At 34.4% G+C, this 17,358-nt stretch overlaps 1 protein-coding gene across 1 annotated transcript in view; it reads left to right on the forward strand.

The window, feature by feature from the left end:
• Positions 1-17,358, forward strand: part of LOC135838720 (mucin-5AC-like) — a 352,792-nt gene that overhangs the window by 294,883 nt on the left and 40,551 nt on the right. The window contains exon 16 of the transcript XR_010557469.1: positions 15,838-15,986. The gene's annotated coding sequence lies outside the window, so the exon portion shown is untranslated. The remainder of the gene's footprint in view (positions 1-15,837; positions 15,987-17,358) is intronic.

Here is a 17,358-nt window from a genome sequence, read left to right on the forward strand (position 1 = left end):
CGAAAATGCAATCGTACATCGTCCAATACGATATCAGCATTTAATTCGTCGAGTGAATATCCCAGTATAATAAAAAAAAAAGTTCACCGTATCCAACTCAAAATGGTACGGCATTTGAATTTTATATATATGTAGCATTTCTCCCAGCGTGGTCTCATTTGTCGATAAAACAGCAAGTTGTCTGCGAAATTGCATGTATAGTATTCTGCTTGTACATCATTTACGTGTGTGGTGGCGCGTTTACCACACGGTAAGAAAGATATTCTCTCTTATTTTCTAGGTCGAACGTGGTCAGAATTTTCAGGCAAAAAATAAGCTATATGGTTTTTGCAAAACACGAATAAAAAAATGGGTTAGGTCTAGAGAGAAACGGAGAAATGAAAAAAAAAAACACAATTTTTGTCCATTCGATTAAAAGGCGAAACATCATACGGTGCGCGTAAACACCGCCACGTACCATCCTACACGTTCCCATTTATTATGTTATACGCCACCACAGTTCGGGCTTCCCAATCCAAAACGAACAAATCAATTACCCGTGAACACACGTTGAGTGATTTGATCGCGCCCGATGTACCTTCCAGGCATGGAATTTTCGCGAGGATATTCGCCTAATACGAGCAACAATGAGTTTTAGTGGATTTCCTGCTTACAAATTGAGGGCGAAAATGTGATTAGTTATTTTTCTAAAAGAATTGGAGATGCTCTTGAAAAGGAATTTTCTTTTGATTGCATCGGAAATTGAATTTTTCCAAGGGTTTGTTTCGAAATCCCTTTCACTAAATTCTCAATTAACGAGGGAAACCCTTTCAAAGTGCCCGTCTCCGATTTGAGCGGGATCGCGATTTTTGGAAAGAGTATGGTCTGAACTCTAAATCTCACAATAAAAAAATTTCAGCAGCCTAAATTGGTTTTTAAATTTTTGGCGAATTTTTGAAAGTTCAAGATTGACTATTTTCAGTGGCTCATGACTTTTTCAAAAAATATGTACTTACCAATTCAGAAAAAATTATGAAAATTGGTTCTAAAACTAATACCAACTCCATCGAACCAAATTTTACTGTTTCTGGTCATTTTGGAACTCTGGCGCAATTTTCAATTTCTCCAGAATTTTGAAATTTCAACAGAAGCCGTGGGAATTTATTTGAACAGCTCAAAATCGAGTTATGGCTTTTTCACCACATGTTCAACGAATTTATTTACCTACAGTTGAGCCAATTTCTAGGCAAACACCTCGAGGGTGTTTTTTTGACCAGCATTCTTCAAGTTGAGAATTTATGCTGGTCAAAAAAAGCACTTGAGCCATCCGCCTAAAAATCGGGCAAAATATGAATAAAATCGTTAAATTTATTGAGACTACTACGCCACAACTCGATTTTTAGCTGCCCGAATTGAATTTCATCACTTCTGTACCTACTTGGAGAAGAAGATGGTGCTGGGAGCTTTAGAATGGCTGAAAATTCTGAAATTTGATTCGAGGGCGTTGATATTAGCTTCATGACTAATTTTCATCATTTTCATGAAAGAATGTGGGTATTTTTTTAAAAAACACGAATTGCCAACAATAGTCAATTTTGAATTTTGGAAAAATTTGCCAAAATCAAAAAATTTATTTGGGCAGCTGAAATTTGGGTTATGAGTGGTTTTATTCTTATCATGCCCTTTCTGAAAATTGTTTTTGAATTCTGAAGTTCAGAAATGAGAATCAACAAAATTTTAATGTATTTGAATGTGAAAAAAATGTCAATTTTCGATGTAGGGTGGAAGTTTGTTTGGAGAGCACAAGCGCAAAATTTTTGAATCTGTTGAAATTTCATTTCGGAATTTGAAACATCTTATTTTAGTGTAAGAATTGTTCAACCAAATTCCTAAAAGTTCCTAAAAGGATTGTTTTTTCAAAATCTAAAACTCCCCGCAACCTTTGGACAGTTGGACACCGTTTCTTACCAAATTTATCGTGAGGTATTTGTAGGAATATTTCCTTGTGAACTGTCGAAGTTTTCAAAAAAACGGGATGAAAAACAATACCTACTTTGGGGCGTTGGTTTTTTATGTTTTTTTTTTACGTGGGTCGTGTAAAAAATCGAGGAAAAAAAGCTCGAACAAAATGAAATTTTATGGCAATTGTTTTCCTCATTCAGACCCCTTGTTTCCATTTGGATCATTAAATTTGACTTTGGAAATCCGCGTTCTCAATCATGATGAGGAAATTCTCAATTTCTAAAACGAGTAAATGATGAATCAAATCCAAATTTGTTTTTTCCAATATGAAAATTTCACTCTACAAACTCTCCTTTTTGCTCTATAAAAAAAGCTTGAAAAATTGAAGAAAAAAAAGAGGTCGGAACAAATAATTATTTTGAATCATGCTTCATGGGAATAGGTGGAAGAGGAGGGAGAACTTTATGAAATCGTTTGGGGTAAGTTAACATGCTCTTATTTTGTTCAATGATTTTGAAGTATTGGATTGCTTACTGCATTTCCCTAGTTTCCAGTTTTTTCATGGAGAGTAATCAATCTTAAAATCTTCTCAATCATTTAAAATTAGAACTAGAAATACCAACACTAAAATTCCAAATTTTCTAAGAAGATAGATTGATGTCCATCTAGCGTAGTACCTTCTGTGATTCTGTATACCCACAATACGACTAACCTCTTTCCTCTGTAAGTATATTTTCGCGTTATATCGATAACCGAATAAACCTCAACCTACACTCGTCCGTTTGTAAAATTTGTTTTTAATTTTATATTTGGCGAATAAAATACGCGTAGACAGATACGAGCTATATATCAAGATTACCACTCTCGCCCCAACAATAGAAAATATACTTAAGTCGTTAAAGAAAAACGACGTCTATCGGACAAAACTATAAACATTAATTTCCACTCTTCTTTTTTAGGAAGAAAAAAAAATCTAGCCATAAACAACGCTTATTTTCAAGATGTTGAACGCGACTCCGGTCGTCGCGCTGGTTATTGAAGTAACATACTATACGTATACTTACCTACTATACATGTGAAGTTCGAAATATCATCCTATTTCTAATAAATAATACTTGTATTTTATTGACTGTCGTAAATATTTATAAAGTCCCGATGTCTAAGTATATGTAAGTTCCAAATTCTAAGTTATCTACATTACTTTACCTACTCTTTTCCCAACTGCACTACCGGTAATGTAAAATATAGTTGTTACCGGTGTACCTAGACCTACCTATATAACCTACATCGTGCATACATTCATCTGCTTATATACTTTCGGGTTCATGAAAAAAAACATCGTTTAAACTCGATAAACGGATTATTTAGAATTTTTGCCCCTTCACCACCTCCCTTGTTTACGTTAAACGTCGAAGAGAGCTTAAATTATATATTAACGAATAAGCAGACTTTGCTAAATACATTCGTCGTCTTTGAGATACGATACCTCCTTACCCACTCGTGTATACGATTCGAGTGTTGAAATGCAACGTATTGGGTATTGCAACTGTTGAACAGAATGACTAATATATTAAAGGATTAAAGATTTTAAATGTCTGGGAGACCGGATTGGATGAATATTCCGCACAGTATGGGAGAATTCCCTGACGTATGAGCTTTGGATTTAGCCAATTGTTGGGTATTTTCTTGAAACAAGGTTTTGTGCTGGCTGGAAGCAGTGCCATAAGGGCCTGAAAAAAAATCAAAATTCAATGTAGCTGAGGCAGAAAACTAAAATTTTGATTAAGTACAACTCCCCCTGTCATTCTCTTGATTGATTCGTACAATCTCCAGATGTTAATGTTGTAAAACCTCCAGTTCAAAAGATCCTGTTTTGTACGAAAGCTGATAATGTAGGTAGTTGAATTGGTGTTGAATTTCGTTGGGCTCTTATTAATAGCAGTTTTCAAAGTGTGTAAAATTCTAAAATTTTTATAAGGGCTCTACGATATGTATGTATGTATGTATGTATGTACGTAGTATGTATCGTACATACCATCGCCAATTTATTCAATTGTGATTGAAATTGAGGTTCAAACCTGATTTCAGTTTTCCTTTCCAACTACGTCAAATACTTAAGTATTATATTTAAATTTTTTACTAGTTAAATTAGAATTTTATGAAATTCGGCGAGGCAGCTGTATGTTGAATGAAGTGTATTTTTAGACAAACTTTCAGGCTTTTTATCCCGACCCATGGTTTTTCTCTTACATTTTTTCCGAATTCTTATTCCTATAAAATTGACCTTCACCACACGTTTGAAGTGATGTCGTGATTGGTGCGGGATGATCAAAAATGCATTCGATATTCTACCTCAAAAATCAAGTAGAATATCACAAGCGAAGAACTCTCAGCGGTTCGTAGAATTTTCAACTACCAATTAATTTATAATTTCAAAAAAAGTGAACTTACCTGGTGCTTCAATTTAGTCCGAAACACCTTGTTTTTTCGACCTACAAAGTAGAAGATTTTCCTGATTTCTCAATTTTCTTCAAACGATTATGACGATTTCTGAAGCCAAATTTACAGTTGCAGACTGAAACAAAAGGCCAAGTTGATGGAAATCTGTTGTAAAATTTCATTACCTGAAAATTTGTTCGATTGTTCGTCTCAATTGTTTCATAAGACCAGCAAAGGAAAAATTTAATGCTTCAAAACACGAAATTTCATTCTCCTTTTTCAACATTTTTTACAGCTCCCAACGAAAAATGTTTGCATCTCAACAAAATTGGAATAAAATAAAGTAAGTAAAATAGACCTAACATCGGGGTTTCCGATTTAGTTCGAATTTCAAAATTTTTTAACAGAAAAACATTTTTATTTCAGACCTTCACTTGCATATGAAAAATGTATCAATTTGAACTTTCGACCTTAATTGTAATTTGATTTTTTTTTCTTTAGTAGATAATTTCTCAATTTTTGAATTTAAATAAAAATCATTACATTTCAACTTGTTCTTGTATGAGTAATTTTCAAAATTTTTGCTCTTTTTTTCCTTCTAGAAAATTTTATTTTATTTACTTATAGCAGAAATTTGTTGAAATTCGGAAATTACAATTTTTAAATTTTTTCTTGTTAGATAGGTACCGAAGTTGTTGAAAAAAATTGAAATTTTATGTTTTGGAGCATTCAATTTTTTTGTGAGCCGTATAAAAGAACTGGGAAAAGTAATCGAAAAAAGTTTCTGCTGATAAATTAAATTTTGCAGCAAAATTCTATAAACTTGGTTTTTTGGTTTTGTATGAATCTTTAAATTTGACTCTCCATTCTTTTTTCTTGGAAGCTCCATCCACCCATAGTTAGTTGCCAAAAAATGGCATTCAAAAAAAGATTATATAATTTTTGAATAACTGTAAAGACGCAGAATCGTCTGCTCGACTTCAAAATGAATAAATAAATCACCAAGGGCCTCCTCTAATTCCATTTCCCCAAAAAATGCAAAATAATCCAATTCTGTATTTTTGCGAAGTACTTTCGCTAGTCAAACATCGAATTGATTTCTGAGCTCATTTTCGTTATAAATATTAATCAAGTGGTCAGTTGAAACCAGCTTTGAATATTTTATTGAAAATTGAAAAGAGAGAAAAAAAACTTACCTACGAAATAATTTTACACAGAAAACTGATTTTATTGTTCCTTTCATCTTCACTTCACCTCACCTTCTCTCTTCTCATTTTACGAACTTACATCCATCAAAATAAAAGAATGAAAAACACACTCTAGAAATAAACAATTCAATCTAAGTCGAAAAAGCACTTCACACATTATTTTTTACTGCTTTGATTATTCCTGGATACATTTCCAAGAACTCATAAAATGTAGATTATTGCTCCGAGGGTAAAATTATCATCCACGATAGTCTAGATGATTTTACCTCACCAGACCATAACAATAAGGGAAAAACGTCGTATGTACCTTAAGCATATCTGATTTCTTATTAGCTTAAATTTTTTTCTCGAATAGGTAATCGAAAGGGGGAAAATACCCACAAAGTATTAAAAATACTACTCAATTTGTTATAAATAATCTGGTAGCTCATCAAACTACACATTACGACCTGTTAGTCGCCGTGTATCAGCGCGAGTCGATCAGAAACTGCCGATCCATGCGATGCCATGCCACATCGGATCGTCTCGTCGAATAATTTAAATTTTAAAACTAGTAGTCGTATAATACGTATAACTAACCACTCGATGGGAATAATTTTTCATAGACACGTATTCCCAAAATAATTACACCAAATGAAATTCATCGACGAATTTGAAAGCTTCGAGAAGAGAAAATTTCACGCTAGAATGAAACTTGTACACGACGATGAGGGGTGTACTGGTAAAACCAGGGTAACAAGTTACACAAAATCTTACAGCATGGCGAAAAACGGATAAAGTCGAGCTTTTAAATCAACGTTCGGGAAGCGAAGTCACATTAATTACTTTTATTGCTTTTCGATACGAACGTTTTGCTGGTGCTGGTTGTGCAGAGGGAAGGGGGTCGTGGTTGAGTTGCAAAAGTTTACTGCGATGTTCGACGAATAGAGTTTACACGAGGAGCTAGCCAGGTCCAGGATCCTAATTAAAAAAGGATTTCAATTTTGAAGAATAGCTCCGCTTATTCTCTATGGGTTGGGGATACCCAGGTTAATGGATAAAACTTAATGCCGACGTAATAAATTAAATTACTAATGTTTCGAATGACTTTTTTATTTATACATACAACAAAAAAACACCCATAACGTGGATGCAAATCGAACTCGAAAATGTTCGTACATACCTATAATACCTACGTTTTGTAATATTTCCACGATTTTGGTGGTATTTTTCACATCTATTTGTATTTACATTAGTTGAGGGGGGCCAAAATGTCATACCGTATTGATACATGGTGTCATGTTTATGGTGAATTTTTCGCGACCAAAAATTCGCACATAAATATCTCAACCTAAGTTGACTAATTTCTGGGGAAAAAGTCGTAAACCACGTAGATAAGTCATACTTCCGGAGAATACCGATCAAAACAGATATGACTGGTTTTATTGGCGGTCGATCGTTAATTGGCTACATTAGCACCTTCTTTTCTCGCCGTAATAAATCACTAAAAAGTAAAATATACGGATACGAATGAATGGTGAATGAGAGAGAGACTCTCGAAGAAGACGTGCTCGTTGTAAACGTATAAAAAAAACACAGTTTTCAAGTTCAATATTCAAACAAAAGCCTGCCGACCTCGCGTTAACCATCGCATCGCGTCCGGCCAACTGGCCGGCCGTATAATGGCTTCGTTAAAATATACCACATAGGTATATATGTATAAACCTTTCCCAAGTTTTTCCGTCGAGTAATCTGGTGTATTGTGTAATTATTTACATTATACGAAATTAGCCTAGTACGCGATATCTCGCGAGCAAATAGGAGCAAATCTTAACCTTCGAGTACGTAATAAAATTCAGCTTAATTACGCCAAATCGACATTTGTACCGTGCCCATGCACTGTAACGTCGATTCGTGACTATAAAAGCTTGTTTAATTTTATTCCGCCGCTACGTACCTCTATCTCTGCTTATGTGTAATCTCATATACCGCGCCAATAGCCTTTCTCAGATGAGCGTGCGATGCGTTTACTTACAGGTCACACCTACGAGCAAATGTGGTGACTGGAGAGGTACGTGTGGTAGGGAATTTTTCAGTCTTTTTGAGACAACGGTTGGTTTTGGTTCTTTGGTGACACTGCTGGAACTTCTTGCGCAGAAAGTTTTTTGAAAATTAATGAAGTATGTAATATGTATGTTAGAAAAAAATTTCTTGAAAGTTCATGCTGGACTTGTATAGCAGATGCGTTTACGGCTGGATTTGCGAGCTGATCATTTTGTTTCAACGATTACTCTTACGTTTACAATACAAACGTATTTAATATTATCGACTGACGTCGACAAATAACGTGGATCTTTCAATCAAACGATAAATTTAAATTTTATTTAATAAAAAATTTCAAACATTTAAAAATGATAAAAAATCTTGTCGAAATACATATAAATAATAACAAGAGATTAACGATGTTGTCATCGTAAAAACTTTCAGAGTAATGAACTCTTTCAATAACAAAACAGAGTTCAAAATTTTAACTTTCAAAAATGCTGCTAACCAGCAATAACTCTAATTACGCAAAACTACGTAAACTATAGGGTATTCCTCCTGGCGCAGCCAGCAATTTGAGTTCGACAATTTAAACGATTATATAAATACATAACGAAATAAATTTAACTTTTCTAGAATAGAATTTTAACGCGAGTTTAGGTACAATAAACGTACCATCGTACGATGCGTAAGTAGTACGCTATAACGAAAATCTTTACAATTACCGTATGGGTTTGACGTATTTTGTGAAGAAGTTAATCTTGAGAGAGAGGCTACCTAGAAAATTTTTAAACTAGCTAGCTGCACAAAGCGCTGAGTCAGGGCTATTCGAAGTATACCTAAAACATTTTGAAAAAATGTGATTTTTTGCCATTCTTTGACATTGTAATTTGTGTGGTGCTGGGAGCCCTGCAGTCGCCAGGCTCAAGAAATGCGATTTGAGTTCCTGAACTTTCGTGACCCAAATCCATTGATTTTGAAATTCAAATGGGTACCACTTTTAGCCCACTACGAGTTACTTGAAGATTGGTAGATCACAAAATGTTCTGATTTCTCATTAATTTTATGGCGCTGTATTCTACCATTCAAAATTCTATTTTGAAAAAACTAACGCTAGATTCGTTCTCAGCAGGTTAAAATATCCTATAAACGTATTTTCTATAATTTTGACTGAATTTTCAAAATTTATGTTTGCATACTTATTCATCTTTTTTGGTAGGTAAGTAGTAAGTGTTTGGAAAAATGGAAAAAATCTAACAAAAAAAAAAAATTCCAAGAGTTGATCAAAATGACTTGAAAAGTGTGGTAGATAACCAGGGCATTTTAACTGACTGAGCATGAAACCAGCATTAGTTTTTCCTCAAATGAAATTTCGTAGTTGAAAATTGTCCTGAAGTTGATAGGAGATTAAAATGTTCGCGATCCAACCATCTTCAAATCGCTGGTAAACGTCTGAAAATGATATTAAATTTGATAGCCAATGGGCTCATGGATATTTAGAAACTCAAATCACATCTTTATAGGACTAACCGGATATCCTCGCAGGTGACTTTACATAGTTAAAAATGACCAAAAAAATCACATTTTAAAGAACTTCGGTAATTTGAGGACTGCCGTCTCACTCAACATTTTTTTGGACGGTCTCTCACTCGTTAAGGAAATGGGGAATTTTCCTCCTCAGTCTCAAGATTTAGAGCCCTATAGGTCGATAGTTGTGATATTTTTTCTCATTATTTGTTTTTTCTGATAGCTAATTGAGAAGATGCTCTTTCTTCAGATCAGGTACCATTAAAACACAATTTTCTGAAAATAACAATGAAATAAAAACAGAAATTGGAGACTCTATGCTTCAATAGAATGAACAATTTTTTTTTTGACAAGCCTGAGTTCGGATTCAGTGGAAACTGTAGAAAGCCCCATTGAGGCCTCAGGACTGTGAGCTCCTAATTAATACATTAGGTACCTACTTTACTTCGTATCTTAACAAAAATCACCAACGGAAATTCTGCCACCGTAACAAGAACACGATTCGTGTCACCATTTCTAGCATTTGAAACACTCGATCCCATCTCCATCCTCACAGGAAAAACTGAACAAAAGTAGCACGTTTTCTCGAATTTTATTGGGGTGAAGAGGAGGGGTCCACACGTTCCGGAATAGCTAGATAATGAAGAATAAATTTTTGAATAATTTCTTCATTTTTACACTCTATTCGTGGTCAAAATACGTATCAATAATTAACTTTAAGTAGGTAGGTACATACTTACGAGATAGCTTTCCGATAAAACTTGTTGTAGGTCTCCGTATAGGTGAATGTTGAGATCCATGCTGCGGGGGGGGGGGGTATCGTTATCCCTTTTTCCAATGTTTTGCAAATAAGAAATCGCATCGCTCTTTTGTAACTCAACTACATGCATTTTCACCGACATTATCACAAAATGGTCTTGTGAACAATGAAAACTTGCCCGGAAAAATACGAGTATATTCTTTATCAATTGAATTTGCACTTGGAAAAAACAAGCCTTTTATACTCAAGTATAGAAAGTAATAATAATTCACGAGTAAGTACTGGAAGTGTCCTTATAGTGAGGGCCGAAGAGCGGGTCTTTAAAGAAAGGGCATCACCGGACACAACAAAATCGAAAGAGCATGCAATATTTGCGTCAATACGCAAAATATCAGCTGCTGAAGTGCATTTTTCAATTTTTAAAATGATGTGAAAAAAATCAAAATTTTACTGAATTTACCAAAAAAAGCTGTACTTTGATAGTACCCTAGTTTCGATTTCGCTAAATCACTTGGAAACTCTTTGAACCACTTTGAACAGTTTTGCAGCCTCCAGCAGATTTTTGAAAGTTGAAATTTCCACAAGAATTTTGTGCAATAAAGTTGAGAGGACAAAATTGTCCGGCATCTCTGTAGGCACTGAAAACTCCCAAGTTTCAAAAATCTGCTGGAGAGGGATGCTAGAACTCTGCTCAAAACGGATCGAAATCGTTTCCAAATAATTCAGAGGATCGAAAGTAGGGTAGAAATTTCTGCTTTAGTGGTCAATTTTGTGAAATTTTGATTTTTAATAGATTTCATTTTTTGAAATCATTTTTAACAAAACACAAAAGTAAAAACGCAATAACACAATTAGACAATCTTCGAAATAATTATCGCTTACATTAGATTTGGAAAACAATTTTACAAAATATGCTTATTTTGATTTTAGCACAATACAGTTTGAGATTAAACTGACTCTTGTTAACAATAGTACTAATACAAAGGGGCTTTCCTACTGGCGCACTTTAAGATACTGAGGCAGTGTTATATTTTAAAAATACACTCTCTAAATTTCACTGTTTCAAATTTAGAGAGTACGTTTCAAAAAACTGAATTCATTGATCGAATTCACATTTTCGGATACCGGTTTCTCCAGATAAAGTTTTACTTCAGAGCGAATGTGATTATTTTCATTACTATGGTCTCTATCTTGAAATTCGATTTTGTGAAATGATTCGAAATTTGATTCGAATCATAATCACAAATGATTTTAATCACGCACACCCCCGTTACCATTGATGAACGTAGGTAATGGTTATTGGTTAGTGAGCTTACATTTTCTTGAAATATTTTAGTGTGAATTGATCATCTTCGACTGATGATTCTGAGTGCAAATTTTTCGTTTTATGCTTCGCGAAATCGGGTACCTTCCCAACATTTAAACATTCGAAAAAGCTATGCCTACTTACCCAATTGATTCAAAATTGAAATCATTTGCCATTTTAAAGAACAATTTACCTACTCTGAAAAATGAATTTCAAAAAGTAAACGTCGTAGAAAAATATGATTCAATACCAGTAAACACAGTTATTCGCGTGCATTAAATTTCAAACGCTCGCGTTTCAAGGTCTATTTTTCGTGCGTTTTCGTAATACGACGATTGGATTTATCGTAAAACATACCTACTCCACACTGACACATAGCCTAGGTTTGATTTAAATTCGCCGTTATTTTGGCGCGTCTTTATGCGAAAATAATGTATTTCAGTTCTAACGAGCCGTCAAAGCTGAAGAAGTTGAGAAAAAAAATCCCAAGGATTGTGATGTTAATGCACCATCATTCGCAGCAATATGGCATGGTGAAAAAAAGAGTTCGCTAACTCACACTCGCACACTCTTTCCCTACGAAGTAGAAACAATAGCACGGTGACATTGGAGAAGAATTTAACTAAGGTTGAGTTAGAGGATCGTGATCTAAAATGCTGCTACTGTATGTGTGTGTGCTATGTATATAAATAAATGTGCCTCTATGTACCACATAATATAGCCTTTACATACTATTGTATAACGAAAGCGCAACCTTTCCAGACTACTTCATTTAAATAATACCTATACGAACGCATGCTTTCTCGTTTTCTTTCACAGACGCGACATATAATCTTAACCTGTTCTGAATTTCGAATCTACGCTCACACCATTCGACGTCCACTGATTGATTGATGGTTTGATTATTTGATTGATTGTGTTTATTTAGCTAGCTCATTTTCTTCTCTCTTCTTGCCTGACTTTTTTTCTTCTTCATTCTCCTTGATCGTTTGATCAATACCCATTTTTGCCGACGTTAAACAAAAGCTTAGCTAATCACGACCAGATGTTTTCGATTCGTATTAATTCACGAATAAATAAATGTTGCGTAATGTGAATTTTTTTCCTCTCTTTTTCACCCGAATAACTCGCCTAGGTTGACGTTTAAATGGCGCGAGTATTTTAATTAGGCGGTAACTGGGTTCCTTTTTATGTGCCGAGAAGACCTGCCATTCTCAAATGGTGTCTAGTGATGTGAGATTGTATTTTTCAATGAAAGTAGAATGTCTTTTTTCCTTTTTGTGATGGAGAGGTAGGAGGGAGGGAGGGGAGCGATTAGACACATCGATTTTACGCGTGTGTGAAAGAAAATGCGATAGAAGACAATAAATGAATGAACAAAAAATGTTACTTGTTGCAATATAAAAGTGTTGGGCACTGCTTAGTATGGACATTTTTAGTCGACTTAAGAAGTTTTGTCGCAAATATTCTCCCTCCTTCCCTCCCTAAAAAACGAAAGATGAAGAAATTAGCAAGACTGAAATTGAAGAAAAAATTTTTTAAACGTTTCAAAATGATTTTTCAAATTTTTTGGTTCAAGTGGTCTCTTGGTGTCTTGAGTACTAGTGAATCATTTCAAAATAATAATAATAATAATAATAATAATGTTTGTTCGAAACATACAAAAATTTTTCTAAATGTTTCAAGTTCTGCACTCTCGCCAGGCAGAGCGTTAACGATTGACCCAAAAATTTGAAATTTTCAGTGCGTGTAGTTGAGTTCATTTAGCCTTGCTGGGCTCCATCTAGTTTCCTGAAGAACAACCCACTCTAACTGTAGCCCTGACATCCTGAAAAAATCAAAGTACGACTGTAAAACTCTTGTCTAAAAATGAGCTTCCAAAATTTGTGAGATCCTGAATTTTGGCGATTGAGAAGCTAAAATTTTTCATTATGAATCATACGAAGGTGTCTAACTGTCTACTCGAAAAAAAAACTACAAAAAACGCTTACTTACTGTTTAATTTTAAGGTAGAGTTTTATAATACATTAGAAGCAAGCCTTTTTTTGAATTTCTTTTCTAAGGGGGACGCTAAATTGAAGTTGCAAGCCCCTAATTTTTATACCCCCCCCCCCCCCCCCGGTCACTGTACATACGAGTAATTTGAATTTTTGAGAGAAAAAAATCGAAGTTTCAAACTTTGAATTTTTATAAAATTTCGTCAAATGGAGATGAAAAGCTGAAATTTACTCTACACTACAAATTTTAACACCTTCTGAAGACGACTTCAGGTGGGTTCAAATCATTTTGGAGCCTCCAGAGACTTTTTGAAAATTACTGGAGCCTCTAGTAGATTTTTTGGAAACTCGAAATTTGATGGAAAGTCGAAATTTATTCTGCAAACTAATTTCAATACGCTACGAACTCGACTGCTGGTGGATTTCAAGTCGTTTTGGAGCCTCCAGCGACTTTTTGAAAGGTCGTATGGCGTTTTTTGGAAAATTGAAATTTCCAAAAAGTAGCTGGAAGCTTCAAAACCATTTGAAACCACCATGTGGTCGACTTCATATATCGTATTGAAATTAGTCTGCGAAATAAATTTCAGCTTTCCATCTAAATTTAAAGTTGAAAAAATCTGCTGGAGCCTCTAGTAAGTTTCAAAAAGTCGCTGGAGGCTCCAAAATGACTTGAACCCACCTGAAGTCGTCTTCAGAGAGTGTTAAAATTGGAGTGTAGAGTAAATTTCAGCTTTCCATTTCCATTTGATGAAATTTTGTAGAAATTTAATGTTTAAAAAAATCTGCTGGAGGCTCCAGAACTTTCAAAAAATCGCTGGAGGCTCCAAAACGACTTTAAATTTACCTGTAGTACTTCGTAGCGCATTGAAATTAGTTTGCAGAGTACATTTCAGCTTTCCAACTCCATTTTGATGAAATTTTGTGGAAATTTCGAGTTTCAAAAATTTTCTGCAAGCTCCAAAACTGCTCAAGACGGTTTGAAACAGTTTCCAACAGGGATGAAAAGCTAGCCAAAAGCTGAAAGCCAAGCACATTTTCGCATTTAGCCAAAAGCTAAAAGTTTGCAAGTTTCATTTTTTCCAAGCCAAAAGCTAGCCAAAAGTTTCATTTTTTTGGGAAGGCTTTCTTGCAGAATTGAATTTTCTAAATTCAGAAGTAACCAAAAAATTGAAAAAATTCATACAATTTCATTTTAATGCGATTCAATGAAAGGAAAAAAAAGAGAAAATAATTCTAGCAATGAATATTCTCCACTATCACTAATTATGAAATCAATGTACCTGATCTAATTTTTAATCCCCTTTTTTTTGTAAATTGGCGGTGTATCAGCTAAAAGTTTAAAGCTAAAAGCTGTTAAATTGAAAATATAAGGGAAAGCCATTGGAAGCCAAAAGTTTGGCTAAAGCAAGCCTTAAAAATCGAGATAGCCGAAAGCTAAAGCCAAAAGTTTCAATTTTGAAATTTCAAGCTAAAAGCCAAAAGCTGAAGTTTCATTTTAAGGCTTTTCATCCCTGGTTTCCAATCGATTTGGCATGTCGAAAATAGGGAATATCCCAAATTTCAGCTTTCTTGGTCAATTAGGTAAAATTTTGATTTTTCCCCTCATTTTTGGCCTGAATTTGATTTTCAAAAATTCACCAAAAATCGAAAAATTCAATTTAGCACTTGAAATTTTGACAGGTGAAAAATTTTTGCCTGATCTTTCAATCTTTAAAAACTTACCAAAATTTATTCATTTTTTCATTTTTTTCGAATTCGTTCATTTTTTTAATTTTTATGGAAATTTTTCGATAATTTCGAACTTTTCTTTGGGGGACGGCGTCTCCCAGCGTCCCCCCCTCAAAGAAAGCCCTGCATAGAAGTGAAAATTCGGTATGGATTTAAAATTATTAAACTTTTCGAGGCGAACAAAAAAAAAATCTTGTCATGAAATAGCCTATATCATCACAATTTTAAGCCACGGGGATTTAAATTTTAAAGAAAGGTACCTATGCATTTCATTCACTTTATCCCAGGTAGCCTTTTAAATGTTACCTGAAGTTTTAGAAAAACGAATTCAGCTGGGCAATATATTCCACTCCTCCCCCCATCTTATGTATTCCATGCATCGCGATTTTTATTCTAAGTACCTGAATCTCCATGAGATGCGTTTTTGATGGAAATAAATTGATGCAGTAAAGGCAGTAGTCGCCATTCGAATTCCAAAATGAAAAACTTCCTCCTTGAGCAATCTACTACCTAGGTCGAGGTACCTCACGTAAACCGATACAGTTTCGCAGTACTCTGCGACAGTGGGGTTTAAAAATGTCGAGCATATATGCGAAAGGTGTGTCGTCAACTCGTTCAACATTAATAATATAATCTGGAAGTTGATGCGAAACATATTAAATAAGAATCGTTGGAAGAATGAACACGATCACGATCTCTTCTGGTACATTGATAACGCATACATAAATGTTACTAAACTTCATGTTTTTGCTAAGTGCTGACCTCTACTGCGGTGTAATAATATATACGAAATAAACAACAACACCGAACAATATAATTTATAGTCGTTAAAACTACTATATATGCAAAATGGATCGCCTAAGTATTTGAAATTCTATCGAGTTAACATTTTATATTATTCTGATCTAGGTACCGGCGCAGCGTATCAACACATTTGGAATATTTTCGTTGGTCATTTCAAGTACCTACCTGTAATATACACTCTGTGATGGTTGCCGAATTGGTCATCTATATTATGTGAAATTAATTTCCAGTTGGGATTTCTGTATTCATATGAGGTAAGTAATCATGACATGACTCTTACTTTACGTAAAGCGAAATCGTTTACTCATATAAGCTTTGTTTTTTTCGCTACAACTAATTTGTTTGTTTATTTGAGTCATGATTGTATTAATTTTTAATTCTTTGTTGTACCTTGGTACTTACTTATTCCTTCTAAGGATATTGTGGCAGCTCGCGTATTCCGCGTACGTTTTATACGAAATTTTATTCTATGGTAATTTCATGCGCAAAGATAAATAAATTAGCTTGCATACCGAGTTTTTAGAACCTATTTGGTCAACAATGAGTAATCGTACTCTTACTCGTATGTTCTGAGTAATGTGTATTTAGTTGGAAATGGCGCACTATGTTGTCTGTGTGCCTCCTACGTGTAGCGCAAATCACGTACTGGGATTTCACTGGAAAACATTTCCATAGGAAGGAGTTATTAAATTAGGAGTTGGACTCGCGTATCTGATCTAACTCATACTATGCTATTTATGCTGGCTGCACAAATATCATAAGTCAAGATGATATTTAGGATTGTAAATATGTAAATATTCGTCCGAATAGTTTGGAAAATTCATTCTTATATCCTATTAGTTGTGAAGGGTAGTGAGCTTTCTCAGATGGTAGCTCGAATTGATTTTTCATCTTGCTTCAAAGTGAATTGAATTTTTGAACTGGTAGCGCCTTTGCTGAGTCAGGGGCGGAAAGGCATCCTGAAAATAATAATTATTTTTGAGGAATCCACTGAAAAAAGATTACTTACTACCGTCAAATAATGGGATTGTGTCCACTTTCCATATTCTTGTGCGTTTTTTTTTTTTTTTTTTTTGTAACAGGTACCTACTATGTAAATTAGGAAAAAATGGTCGAGTTGGACGAAATTGGGAAAAAATGGTTAAGTTAGATATTCTCGAGGATTGTACAACTGACTTGATCAGCTCGAACCAAAAATGAAATCGGATTCTCTATTTCACCGAATTCCATTTACAAGCTTCCAATACAGGCAAAATTTAAAGGCTCGCAATCTTTCGGATGTTGATTACTTACACTTGGAGTAATAACAAATTTGAATTTTCAATGTCGTAGTTCAAATTTTCCTGACCCGCTCAAAATTTAAAAGCCAGGCACTTGGAAAAGTTATAGTACAAAGTACAGACCCTTCACGCTCTCTTTGCAAAAAAATATATTTTTAAAATGACACAAATTTACAGATGATCGTGACGTAGGTAGGTATCGATATAATTATTTTCAATTCGAAAGTTCCGAAATGAAATACCTATCGGGTTATTTTTTGATTTGACTCCTCTAGAATTTTCTCTCTACATCAAGGTTCTAAAACATGATCATAATTTTTGGATTCCATCACTTCGTATCTCCACA

Source organism: Planococcus citri, chromosome 3 (genome assembly GCF_950023065.1).
Source record: "Planococcus citri chromosome 3, ihPlaCitr1.1, whole genome shotgun sequence".
Lineage (NCBI taxonomy): Eukaryota > Metazoa > Arthropoda > Insecta > Hemiptera > Pseudococcidae > Planococcus > Planococcus citri.